We start from the raw sequence: 12,209 nt of genomic DNA on the forward strand, positions 1-12,209 counted from the left end.
AGACAGTATTAAGCTGTTCCGCTTACAGAAGTTTACTCTAGCAGATGTTCAGATAATTAATTATTCTAAGCCAGGCTTATGATCTATTTCCCAAATAGATTCTTCTTTTTTCTTTTCATCTAGGTAGTCTGTATGCTCTGATTAAAAAAAAAAATTCATTTCTGCTTCTATTAATCTTCACACAAATGCTTTACACTAATAGTGTCAAGCTCAAATACAGAGAGAGGTCCTGGGTTAGCATAGGGAACCACTAAACCATATATAAGGATCCCTGCTGGTTAGATATTTACTTAGAAAACCAAATATTAATGTTATCTTATATTCTATTGTATTTTTCTTGTTTTGTAAATTTATTTCTCAATTATATTTTAATCTGGTTAGGCAATATTCAAGACAATATTCAATTGTGTTTGCCCTCCTTAGTGATTCCTAAATTTCCTGAAAAAAACATACCTCACTAATATATCATATTCCACCCCCCTTCACACTTACTCTCTCCCCCTCCCCTGTTTATTTTGAATAAGATATGTCCTTCTAAGTTAGCATAGTGATTGATAAGTTTCATCCTGCCCCACCTTGGTGATATTTTTGAGGTCAAATTTTCCTCCTTTGAAAGAAAATTTCTTCCATGTTCCTTGTGCATTTTTTGCATAGACATCTAAACTCAGGGATTTTATGATTTGCTCCTTTTATCTTCTGTATACTTCTGGGTGTCTCAAATATCATTTTTCTTTCTATACAGTAACTCCTCTATAGAATCTAATTTGGTGGTTCTACTTAAGTGGTTTTCTCTACACCTACCTTCCTTTTCACTTTAAAACCTTTAAATTAGATTTGTAATGTTAATACCAGGCAAGCACATCTTACCAGCAACTTATTAAAACTCCTAGCCAGGAATGGAATTTGTCTATCGTGTTTTTACTTGGTGTATTTAAGCAACTGTTGGTATAAGTTAAATCCTATCCTCCAGCATCATCTTAACTAGCTTTCCCATTTTCCAACTTTGCTTCCCTTGCTTTCAAAAAGTCAAGAATAATAAAAATTCCACAGGTGCTCCTGAGGTCTTTAGCTTCTTGCCCAAGACTTTGCCATCTTCATTGAGGCACTAGTTAAATCTGTAAGACCTGCTAACACGAAGAAAGAGGGAAGAGAAGACCCAGGACAGAACTTTGGGAAACATTCATATATAATAGACAGGTGATGATGCAGTAAAAGAAAACAAAAAAGCAAGCTCAGACAGACAGAAGACTGAGAGAAGTATATGTGTATGTACCCAAGTTTGATGGGTGTGGTGAAGAGGATGATTGGTGTTAAAATCTTTAAAGAGGTTGAATAGAATGAAATTTAGAAAAGGGCATCAGATCTAGCAATTAAAAAGTTGTTCATCTGTTGTACTGACATTTCATAATGTGCATGTAGTTTGGGGTTTTTGAGGGCTAGACCAACAAAGCACAAGTTCTGGCAAGTTCTTTACCAGTTGCTTCTATTTTACTATTTCTCAATAAAATTACTCTTTTGTTATTGTTGTTTATAGTTGTTTCAGTCATGTCCAACTCTTTATGACTCCATTTGGGTTTTCTTGGCAAAGATACTGGAGCAGTTATCCATTTCCAACTCATTTTATAGAAGAAGAAACTGAGGCAAACAGGATTAAATGACTTACCCAGGATAATACAGCTAGTAAGTGTCTGAGGCCAGACTTGAACTCGGGCAAATGAATCTTCCTGATGGCAGGCCTGGTACTCTGTGGAAAGAAGGAAGGAAGGAAGGAAGGAAGGAAGGAAGGAAGGAAGGAAGGAAGGAAGGAAGAAAGGAAGGAAGGAAGGAAGGAAGGAAGGAAATGAACAAAGTGTGCTTAAGTCTGCATTGTCTCCCTGGAGGCGGATAGGATTTTTCAACATGCATCCTTTGGAAACATCTTGAATCATTGTTTTGATCCAAGTAGTTAAATATTTCACAATTGAGCATCATTAACAATATTGCTGTTATTGTGCATAGTGCTCTCCTACTTCTGCTCACTTCGCTTTGCATCAGTTCTTATAAGTCTTCCCAGATTTTTTCTGAAGCCATCCTGCTTGTTATTACTATATCACAATCGTATTCCATCACTATCATATACCACAACTTATTCAGCTATTTTTTTCATTTTAAGTAGTATTTTATTTTTCCAAATATGTGCAAAGATAGTTTTCAACATTCACTTTTGCAAAACCTTGGGTTCCAAATTTTCCTCCCTTTCCTCTTCCTCCCTTCTCCCCAAGACAACAAACAATATGATATAGATAGGTTAAACATGTTCAACCATTTCTTAATTAATGGGCATCTCTTTAATTCCAATTCCTTGCCACCACAGAAAAAGCTGCTATAAATGTTGTTCAGTTACTTAATCTTCATGACTCCATAGACCATTCCAGGCCTTTCTATTTTTCACTCTCTCAGAGTCTAAGTTTATATCCATTTTTTTCAAAGCACTATATATCCACCTCATACTTTGCTGTTCTCTTCTTTTGCCTTCAATCTTTCTCAACATCAGGGCCTTTTTCAGTGATTCCACCTTCTCATTATATGACCAAAGTATTTAAATTTCAGCTTCAGTATTTGAGCTTCCAGTGAATAGCCCAAAATAATTCTTTAAGTATTGACTTATTTGATTTCCTTGCTTTTCCTCTCAAAACTCTCAGTCTTTTCTGTAATTCAAAAGCATTGATAACTTTTCTTATCTCACAGCTTTCCTTATTCAGCTTTTCACCTCTTACAGTCATACATTGCTGCTGGACAAACCATAGCTGTTACTATCTGGATCTTTGTTGATTAGGTGATGTCTCTGCTTTTTAGTATGTTATCCAAATTTGCCATACATTTACTTCTAAGGAGCACACATCTTTAAATTTTATGACTGTAGTCACTATATGTGATGATTTTTGAGTCCAAGAATAAAATATCTAACACAACTTCCATTTTTTCTCCCACTATTTGCCAAGAAGTGATGGGACCACTTGCCAAGATCTTAGTTTTTTTAATGTTAAGCTTTAAACCATCTTTTATGCTCTCTTCTTTCACTATCATCAAGAGACTTCTTAATTCTTTATTTTCAGCCATGAGATTGGTATCATCTGCATATCTGAGATTGTTTATATTTCTCTTAGAAACCTTAATTTCAGCTTCTGACTCATTCCATCTGGTATTTCACAAGAGTCACTCTGCATATGAATTAAATAAGGCAACAATATACAGTCTTGTCATAATCTTTTCCCATTCTTAAACCAATTAGTGGTTTCATGTTCAATTCTATTTTTTATTGGCCCACATATTGGTTCTTCAAGAGAAAAATAAGATCTGGTACTCATCTTCTTGAGGACTTGCTATATTTTGTTGTGAATCACACAAAAGATTTAGTAATGTAAATGGAGCAGAAAACCAATTTTCTTTTCAGGACTTAGCTTGATTTTTCCATAATCCAGCAAATGTTGTCAATTTGGTCTCTAATTTCTCTAACTCTTCAAAAACCAGCCTGCTCTTCTAGTAATTCTTGATTCCTATATTGCTGATATTTAGCTTGCAGAATCTTAATCATAACTTTGCTGGCATATCATTGTGCTTCTTTAGGATTGAGGTGTAAATTGATCTTTTGCAGTTCAGTGGCCACTGCTGAATTTTTCAAATTTGCTGGCATATTGACTTCAATTATCTGCATTATCTTTTAGGATTTTAAATAGTTCAGCAAGAATTCTATCACCTCCACTAATCTTATTATTAGCACTGCTTCCTAAGGCCCTCTTGATTTTTTTCTCCAAGATATCTGGTTCTACATAAGTAACCACACTATCATAGTTCTTTGATTATCAATGATGTTAAAATCTTTCTTGTATTGTTCTTTTGTGTATTCTTGCCACCTCTTAACCTCTTCTGTTTCTGTTTAGACCCTACCATTTTGTCTTTTATCATGCTCATTTTTGCATTCCCTTGATTTTCTTGAAGAGATCTGTCTTTCCTATTCTATTGTTTTCTTCTTTAACTTTGCATTAATCATTTAAGAAAATCTTCTTTCTCTTTGTTATTCCCAGGAATTCTTTCTTCAGTTGGTTATATCTTTTCCCTTTTCTTTTCCTTTTCCCTTTCCTTCTTTCCTCAACTAAATTTATAAAGCCTAATCAAACAGCCATTTTGCTTTCTTGCTTCTTCTTTTTCTTTTAAATATTTTTTGTTGCTGTCTTCTGTACAATAGTGTGAAGCTTTGACCATGATTTTTTAGTCATTCAATCCACCAGATATATATAATCTGCCAGATCTACCTACTCTAAGATTATTGCTTTGTCATGGCAGAGGGGCTTATTTAATTCAATGAAACTATGAGCTATATTGTCCAAGATGGACAGTTCATAATGTTGCTATAAATATTTTTGTACAAATAACAGGTTCCTTTCTCTTTTCTAATAATTCTTTGGGATATAGACTTTTCTGGGTGAAAAGGTATAGAGAGTTTCATAATCCTTTGGGCATAGATCCAAATTGTTTTCCAGAATGGTTGGACCAATACACAACTCTACTGACAGTTTAATAGTGTCCCTATTTTTCCACATGCCCCTCAGAATTTTTTTTCTCATGTTAGCCAATATGAAAAGTATGAGGTGATATTTCAAAACTGATTTAATTTTTATCATCAGCAGTCATTTTAAATAGAATTTTTCTTCTCTCTCTTGCTGGGTTTTAATGGTAATATATAAAAATGTTGATGATTCATATGGGTTTTTCCCCTATCTTGCAACTTTGCTAAAATTGTTAATTGTTTTCAATTAGTTTTTTTAGTTGATTCTTGAGTATTCTCTAAGTATACTATCATATTGATGCAGTTTGAGTGGTCTCAATTCCTGATGGTCTAGAGGTTAGTGGCAATAAGAGAGTTGTTAAGAATCCCCTTTAAATCAGCCACAGGTTTTAGGAGCGAAAGAATTCACTCATTCCCAAATTATTAGTTACAAAATGAAAGTTTATTGTTGGATAGAAATCAATTAACCAAGAGACTGACTTCTATAGTGGCAGATCTATTGGAAAATGGAGTTTTGCACTGAGAATTTTTCTCAATGGACAGAAAGTCCTGACAGCTGAGTGAGCTACCTAGGTCCATCTGCAAAAACCTTAGTGGAAGGAAGCTGTTATATTGGATGTCTTGGGTGGGGGCTGGGACAGCCTGGGCTTAGATTCTTATCAGCCCAGATTTCCTATTGGAATTAACAACACTTCAAAGGGGTGCTTTTTGACCAGGATTTTTAATTGAATCAAAGGCCCTGGCATCCTGGAAAGACCTGGGAAGGATATGCTCCCCAAGAGGGGCTGAGAATCTGAAAAGAGATCACAGATCAAAAGGAAATACAGTTTCTTAAAGGGACCACAACCTGCTTCAATATCACTTGCAAAGACTGATAAGTTTGCTTCCTCATTGCCTAATTTTATTCCTTTCATTTTTTTTTGTTTATCATAATTAATATTACAAATACAATATTGAGCAAAAAAGGTGATAATGGACATCCTTGCTTTTCCCTTATTTTCCATTATTGATAAAGATTCATTTATTTCTATGCTTTATTGTGTGTGTGTGCGTGTGTGTGTGTAATGTGAAAGGGTATATATATTGTGAAAAACTTTCTGCATCTATTGAGATAATCATATGATTTTGGATTTTGTTTTTCATCTGGTTAATTATTCTAATACTTTGCCTAATGTTGAACTAGCCTGACATTTTTTGGTAAAATCTCATCTGGTCAGAGTATATAACCTTTGTGATATACTACTATAATCTTTTTACTAGTATATTATCTAAATTTTTTTACATCAATATTCATTAGGAAAATCATCCTGTAGTTTTATTTCTCTGGTTTTTGTTTTTTTCCTTTCTCTGGTTTAGGTATCAGGCCTATATTTGTGTCATAAAAGAAATTTGGTAGGATGCCTTCTTTGACATTATTTTTCCAGATAATATAATATTGAAATTAATTGTTCTTTGATCAACAATGGACAGAATCAGTTACACCCAAAGAAAGAACACTGGGAAATGAATGCAAACTGTTTGCATTTTGGTTCTTCTTCCCAGGTTATTTTTACCTTCTGAATCCAATTCTTCCTGTGCAACAAGAGAACTGTTCGGTTCTGCTCACATATATTGTATCTAGGATATACTGCGACCTATTTAACATGTATAGGACTGCTTGCCATCTGGGGCAGGGGATGGAGGGAAAGAGGGGAAAAGTCAGAACAGAAGTGAGTGCAAGGGATAATATTGTAAAAAATTATCCGGGCATGGGTTCTGTCAATAAAGTTATAATTATTAAAAAAAAAAAGAAAAGAAAAGAAAAAAGAAATTATTTGTTCTTTAAATATTTGGTGGAATTTACTTGTAAATCTGTGTGTCCTGGAGGTTTTTCTTCTTTTTCTAAGAGTAATTTTAAGTATTCTACTTTTTCTTCTGTTAACTAGGGCAATTTATATCTTTTGTAAATATTTATTTATCCATTTCAATTAGATTGTCAATTTTAGTGCTTATAAGGCAAAATAGCTCCTAATAATTGCCTTAATTCATTTTCACTTGTGGTGCAATCTTTTCATTTTTGATACTAACAATTGTTTTTTTTCTTTCTTAATCAAATTAATCAATGGTTTATGTATTATGTTGCTGTTGTGTTGTTTTTCTCACAAAACAAATTTCTAGTTTTATTAGTTCAATTTTTTTTGTGTGTTTGTTTCACTTTAAATTTCATTAATCCTTCCTTTGATTTTCAGGATCTCCATTTTGGTATTTAATTAGAGAGTTTTAATTTTTTCTTTTTTTTACTTATATGCCCAATTCATTGATCTGCTCTCTTTTTTATCAAAAGATACAAAGATATAAAATTTCCCCCAGGGATTGCTTTGGCTGCATCCCACATACACCTTTAGGTGTATTTTCTCATTGTTGTCCTTATCTTTAATAAAATTATTTCTATGATTTGTCCTTTGATACTTATTCTTTAAAATTAGATCATTTAATTTCAAATTGATTTTTAATATTTGCTTCCACAACCTTTTTTTAAACATAAATTTTAATATATCATTTCTGCATTTGTTTGTGAGATTTTTGTGCCCTAATATATGGTCAGTTTTTGCAAAGATGCCATGTGCAGCTGAGAAAAGTGTAATTCTTATTCAATTTTTTCCAAAGGTCTATTGTACCTATTTTCCTAAAATTCTATGTTTCTCCATAACTTCCTTTCTCATTTATTTGATGTTAAATTTATCTAGCTCTGAAAGGGGAAAGTTGAAGTCCCCCACTACAACAGTTTTATTGTCCATTTTCTCTTGTAATTTAATGTTTCCTCTAAGAATTTGAATGTTATATGTATTGGTCTACCTCTCATCTGAGAGAGGGGGTGGGAGGAGGAGGGGAAAAGTTGGAACAAAAGGTTTTGCAATTGCCAATGCTGAAAAATTACCCATGCATATATCTTATAATAAGTTATAATAAAAAAATTCGAATGTTATGCTATTTGGTGCATAAGTTTAGTGCTGATATTACTTTATTGTCTACAGTACCTTTATAGCAAAATGTAGTTTTTCTGTTTTTATCTAATTGGATCTATTTTTGTTTTTGCTTAGTCTGAGATGATTGCTAACCCTGCGTCTTTTTATTTCAGTGGAAGCATAATAGAATCTGCTCTAGCTCCTTATTTTAACTCTGCATTTGTGTATCAAGTATTTTTCTTGAAAACATGTTTGTTAAGATTCTGATTTCTAATCTTTTCTGCTTTTGTATGGGTGAACTAATTTCATTCACATTCAGTTTCCTTCCATCCTATTTTCTTCTATTTATCCTTTTCTCTTTTTACCATGTCTCCTCAAAAGTCTGTTTAGCTTCTGATGATTACTTCTCTTTACCTGCCTTCCTTTTATCACATCCCCACCTCCTTCTTTTATGCTCTTCCTCCTTTATCTTCTAAGAGATCTATACCCAAGTGAATGTGTAGGTATGTGTATGGGTGTATGTATACATATGTGTGTACATAGTATATATGTGTATGTATTCTTCCTTTTTGAACCAACTCAGATGCAAATGAACTTCAAGTGCTATCTATCCAAACACCATCATTTTCCCCTACATTGTAAAAGATCTTGCTTGCATGTCTCTTCTAAAACAATTTTCCTCATTCTTCCTCTTCTTTCCCCCTTCTCTCAGTGCATCCTTTTTTCTCATCAATATATTTTTTAAAGACCATCCCAACATTACTGACCAACTCCCATGTCCTCTTCTAACTGCCCTAATAAAGACAAAGTTCTTAGGAGTTACATGTATCATCTTCCCATATAGGAATACACAAGTTTAATCTTATTGAACACATAATTTTTCTTTCATGCTTACCTTTTTATCTTTCTCTTGAACATTATATTTGAAAGTCACAGTTTCTATTTAGCTCTGGGTCTTTTCACAGGAATGCTTGCAAGTCCTGTTTTATTAAATATTAAATATCCCTTCCACCCCCTCCCCCAAAAGAGTATATATTCATTTTAGTTGGGTAGGTTGGGGTTGTAATTTTTTTTTCCAGATATTCCAAGTCCTCTGCTTTTTTAACATGGTAGCTGCTAAATCTGTAATCCTAACTGTGACTCCATAATATTTGAATGATTTCTTTCTAGGGCGCTTGAAAGATTTGCTCCTTGACCTAAAAACTTTGAAATTTGGCTGATGTTCCTGGGATTTCTATTTTGGAATCTTTCAGATGATAGATCAATAGTCTTTCAACTTTGGATATCAGGGCAGTTTTCCTTTATAATTCTTTAAAATATGATGTCTAGACTCTTTATTTGATCATGGTTTTCAGGCGTCCAATAATTCTTACCTCTTTAAAAATATATAAAAATATAAATGTTTTTTACATTTTCTTCTGTCTTCTTTATTCAACTTCTGTTTCTTGATGACTTAGGGAGTCATTACCTTCCATTTGTCCAATTCCATTTTTTTTAAAGAAACTTTTATCAGTGTTTTCTTTTGATCAATTCTGCTTTTTCTAAGGAAGTTTTGTACCTCTTTTACCATATATTCAATTCTATTTTTAAGGGGGTTTTGTATGTATTTTTATGTACCAAGCTGTTAATTCTTTTCATAATTTTCTTGCATCACTCATTTCTTTCCCCAATTTTTGTTTTACCTCTTTCATTTATTCATTCATTCATTGACTTGCCCAGGGTCCCACAGCTAGGAAGTGTTTAAGTGTCTGAGGCCAAATTTGAACTCTGGTCCTCCCGACTTCAGGGCTGGTCTTGCACCATTTAGCTACCCCCATTACATCTTTTAATTTTCAAAGTAATTTTGAAAGCAATTTTTAGCTCTTTCAGGAATTCTTATTGGATATGTATTCAATACACATTTGTCTTTAAGGTGTAGCTGCCCCCATTACATCTTTTAATTTTAAGGTATAGCTATTTTTGACATCATTGTCTCCTGCGTTTGTCTTGATCTTCCCCGTCTCCATGCCAGCTTTTTATGATCAGGTTCCCTATCATTGTTTTAAGCCTATTTTTTGACTTTTAAAAGTTGGGCTCTTCCCAGGATTGGAAATGGAATGGAGGCACTCCAAGCACCAGGTTTTTTTGTTTGTTTGTTTGTTTTTTATTTATTTATTTTTGCACCCCTACTTTCAGATGTATTTTTCAAGTTTTGGAAGCTTTTCATGCTTCCAGGAGGATCAGTGTAATCACTGCTCTCCTAGTTTGTTCTGATTTTACCAGGAAGGGCCCCTACTCCTTTGCTCTTCTTTTAACCTCTTAAGTTATCTTGTCTCACCATTACCTTTTCTTGGCTCTGCTATTCTAGAATTCAACTTGAGGCATTATTTTAAAGTGTTTTTTGGTTTTTGTTTTTGTTTTTTAAATAGGGGAAGGCTAAGAGCTTGCTGTAGTGCTTCTCCTATTCCATTTCTCCTATCTCACAGTCCCCACTGCTACAACTTTCAACAATTGCTGTAGTAATTACGTCATTAATATCCCAGAAATTTGTTATCCAAAGGGGAAAAAGTGATACTGCTCCTTAGGGTTTCTGATCCCATAACCAAAAGCACTTCTTTCAGTCCTGAACTATGACCCACAAGTTGGTATTGACCAATCTTAATTGACATCTTAAACTGTGGGGTACAACATTATATGTAATCACATAACTGAATAGGGTGATTGTGGAGAAATTTAGCTTCAGTATTCTGCCAGGATTTAACTCTGTAAAAATAAGCATCTCTATCTCACTGATATGGAAATTTCTTTTTCATTCATAATGGTAAAATTATATATGTAGCAAAGTATTGTTTTAAATCTTTATGGTTTATTATCTGCATTTGATTGTGTACTCATGTACCTAAATACTCAGGGCATTGTAAAAATTTCTCTGGTAAAAGAGCAAAAGCAAGCAAAAAAGTTTAAGCAGCCCTGGCAATGAAAATGGAGTTGCCAAACAGTACATATTCTGTCCAGAACTCTGTGCTGGCACAAATGCCCCCTATAATCTTTCTAACCAATTTCCCAATCTCCTACTGTTTCTAGCTTAAGAGCTTATGAAACACTTCATGAATTTATTATGCAGAGATCACACTACAAGGCACAAATAATGATGTCAGGCATTTTCTTGTAGAGAAACTTGTAGAGGTCAGAGAATGATTTATCACTGGGTCATTGAATGACAGAGCAGAAAAACGACCTTAAAGGACTCACCTTCCAAACGGGCTTTTATCTTTTATTTTTCCTTCTCCTGAATTCAAATATTGGCTCTCCTTTTTTCATTTCCTTAGCTTTGAGGTGGTTAAGAATATAGCATCTTAAGATATTGAAATGTGAAATGTGTCTGCCTTTCCGGGCCACTTGTTGCAAAGAAAAGCTTACAGACTCTTTCTGGATCCATTCAACCTAACTCAAAATGCATTTCAGGCATTTGCTCTCTCATAAGTAATCAATGTTCTGTGGACTACCCAACCGCACCTTGACCAGTACTTTCTTCATGAGACTTTCTTCTCATGGGCCACATAAGTTACCAGCCCTCCAAAAGATACTTTCATCTCTCTTAGACACACGCGTGGCATTCCTTCTCAGCAGCTCGGCTTGGCTTCAACTCCATAGAACAACCTCCCTCCTCTCTCCCACCCTGCTCCTTATAAGGAGCTAACCACCTCAATGAAATCTGACTTGGGCTTTGATTTTCTTCTCACCTCAGGAGGGCTGGAGGGAGGGGCACTCCTCCCAAAGCCTTCCCGTGTAGGGGGCTCCAAAAGTTCTTAGTAACTCCATTCTCCATCTACAGTTGAATTGGTTTTTTAACCCTGTTGACATTCTACTTCCTGTTTTTGTGCTCCCTTTTGTATCTTATCTATCCCCATAAACTCCTTGAGGGCAGGGATATTGTCTTTTTCTTTTTATATCCCCTATACTAAGTACACTAAGTATACTCTGATGCATTTCTTTCTATTGAATAGAACTGGCAGGTGCTATAGGTGAAATGAGGTTGTAAATTTCATTAACAGATACTCAAGAAGTAAGTCAAAAACGATTTATTGGTAATTAGATAAAGAGAAGTTGCAGATCTGTTTGGGAGAAATAATCACTCAGACTAATAGAAGGCATAACTCCACTCTAAACATGACATGATTTTGTGAAGAAATGGCTTTGCGGTGGTATAGAAGCAAAATCTCAGCTCAAGTGTTAAAGGGTCCCCCAGAAGCCACTTTATCCAACCTGAACAACACACAGCAAGGGGTCCTATGACCAAAGACCTGGAAAAAAGGAGGAATCTAACTACCATTTGAAGCAGCAATTCCCACACAGATTGTTGGGCAGTTTTCCCTTTATCAAAACTACATTTTCTTCTCTAACTTCTACCTTGTTCCTAGTTTTGCCCTGTAGGGTCAGATGCCTCTTCCATCTAAAAGACCTAAAATACTTAACTTAATTATCTTGTCCCACCTTCAACTCTTCTCTACACATCCCCAGTTGCTCTGAACAATTCTCAAGTGGCTTGAATTTGACAATACCATACCAACTGCACTCCTCTCAACACTCCTTTATCAATGTTGTTCCTAAAACACGGTGCTCAAAACTCCAATATCCCAGGAGGGTGGAGAGGAGTGACCAGGGGCAGAGCTGGGTATTATCTCCTCCCTAGTGCTAGCATTGTGCTTGCTTTGGTGTAGCACCAAACCACTTTAACA

Source organism: Sarcophilus harrisii, chromosome 2, assembly GCF_902635505.1.
Source record: "Sarcophilus harrisii chromosome 2, mSarHar1.11, whole genome shotgun sequence".
Classification (NCBI taxonomy): domain Eukaryota; kingdom Metazoa; phylum Chordata; class Mammalia; order Dasyuromorphia; family Dasyuridae; genus Sarcophilus; species Sarcophilus harrisii.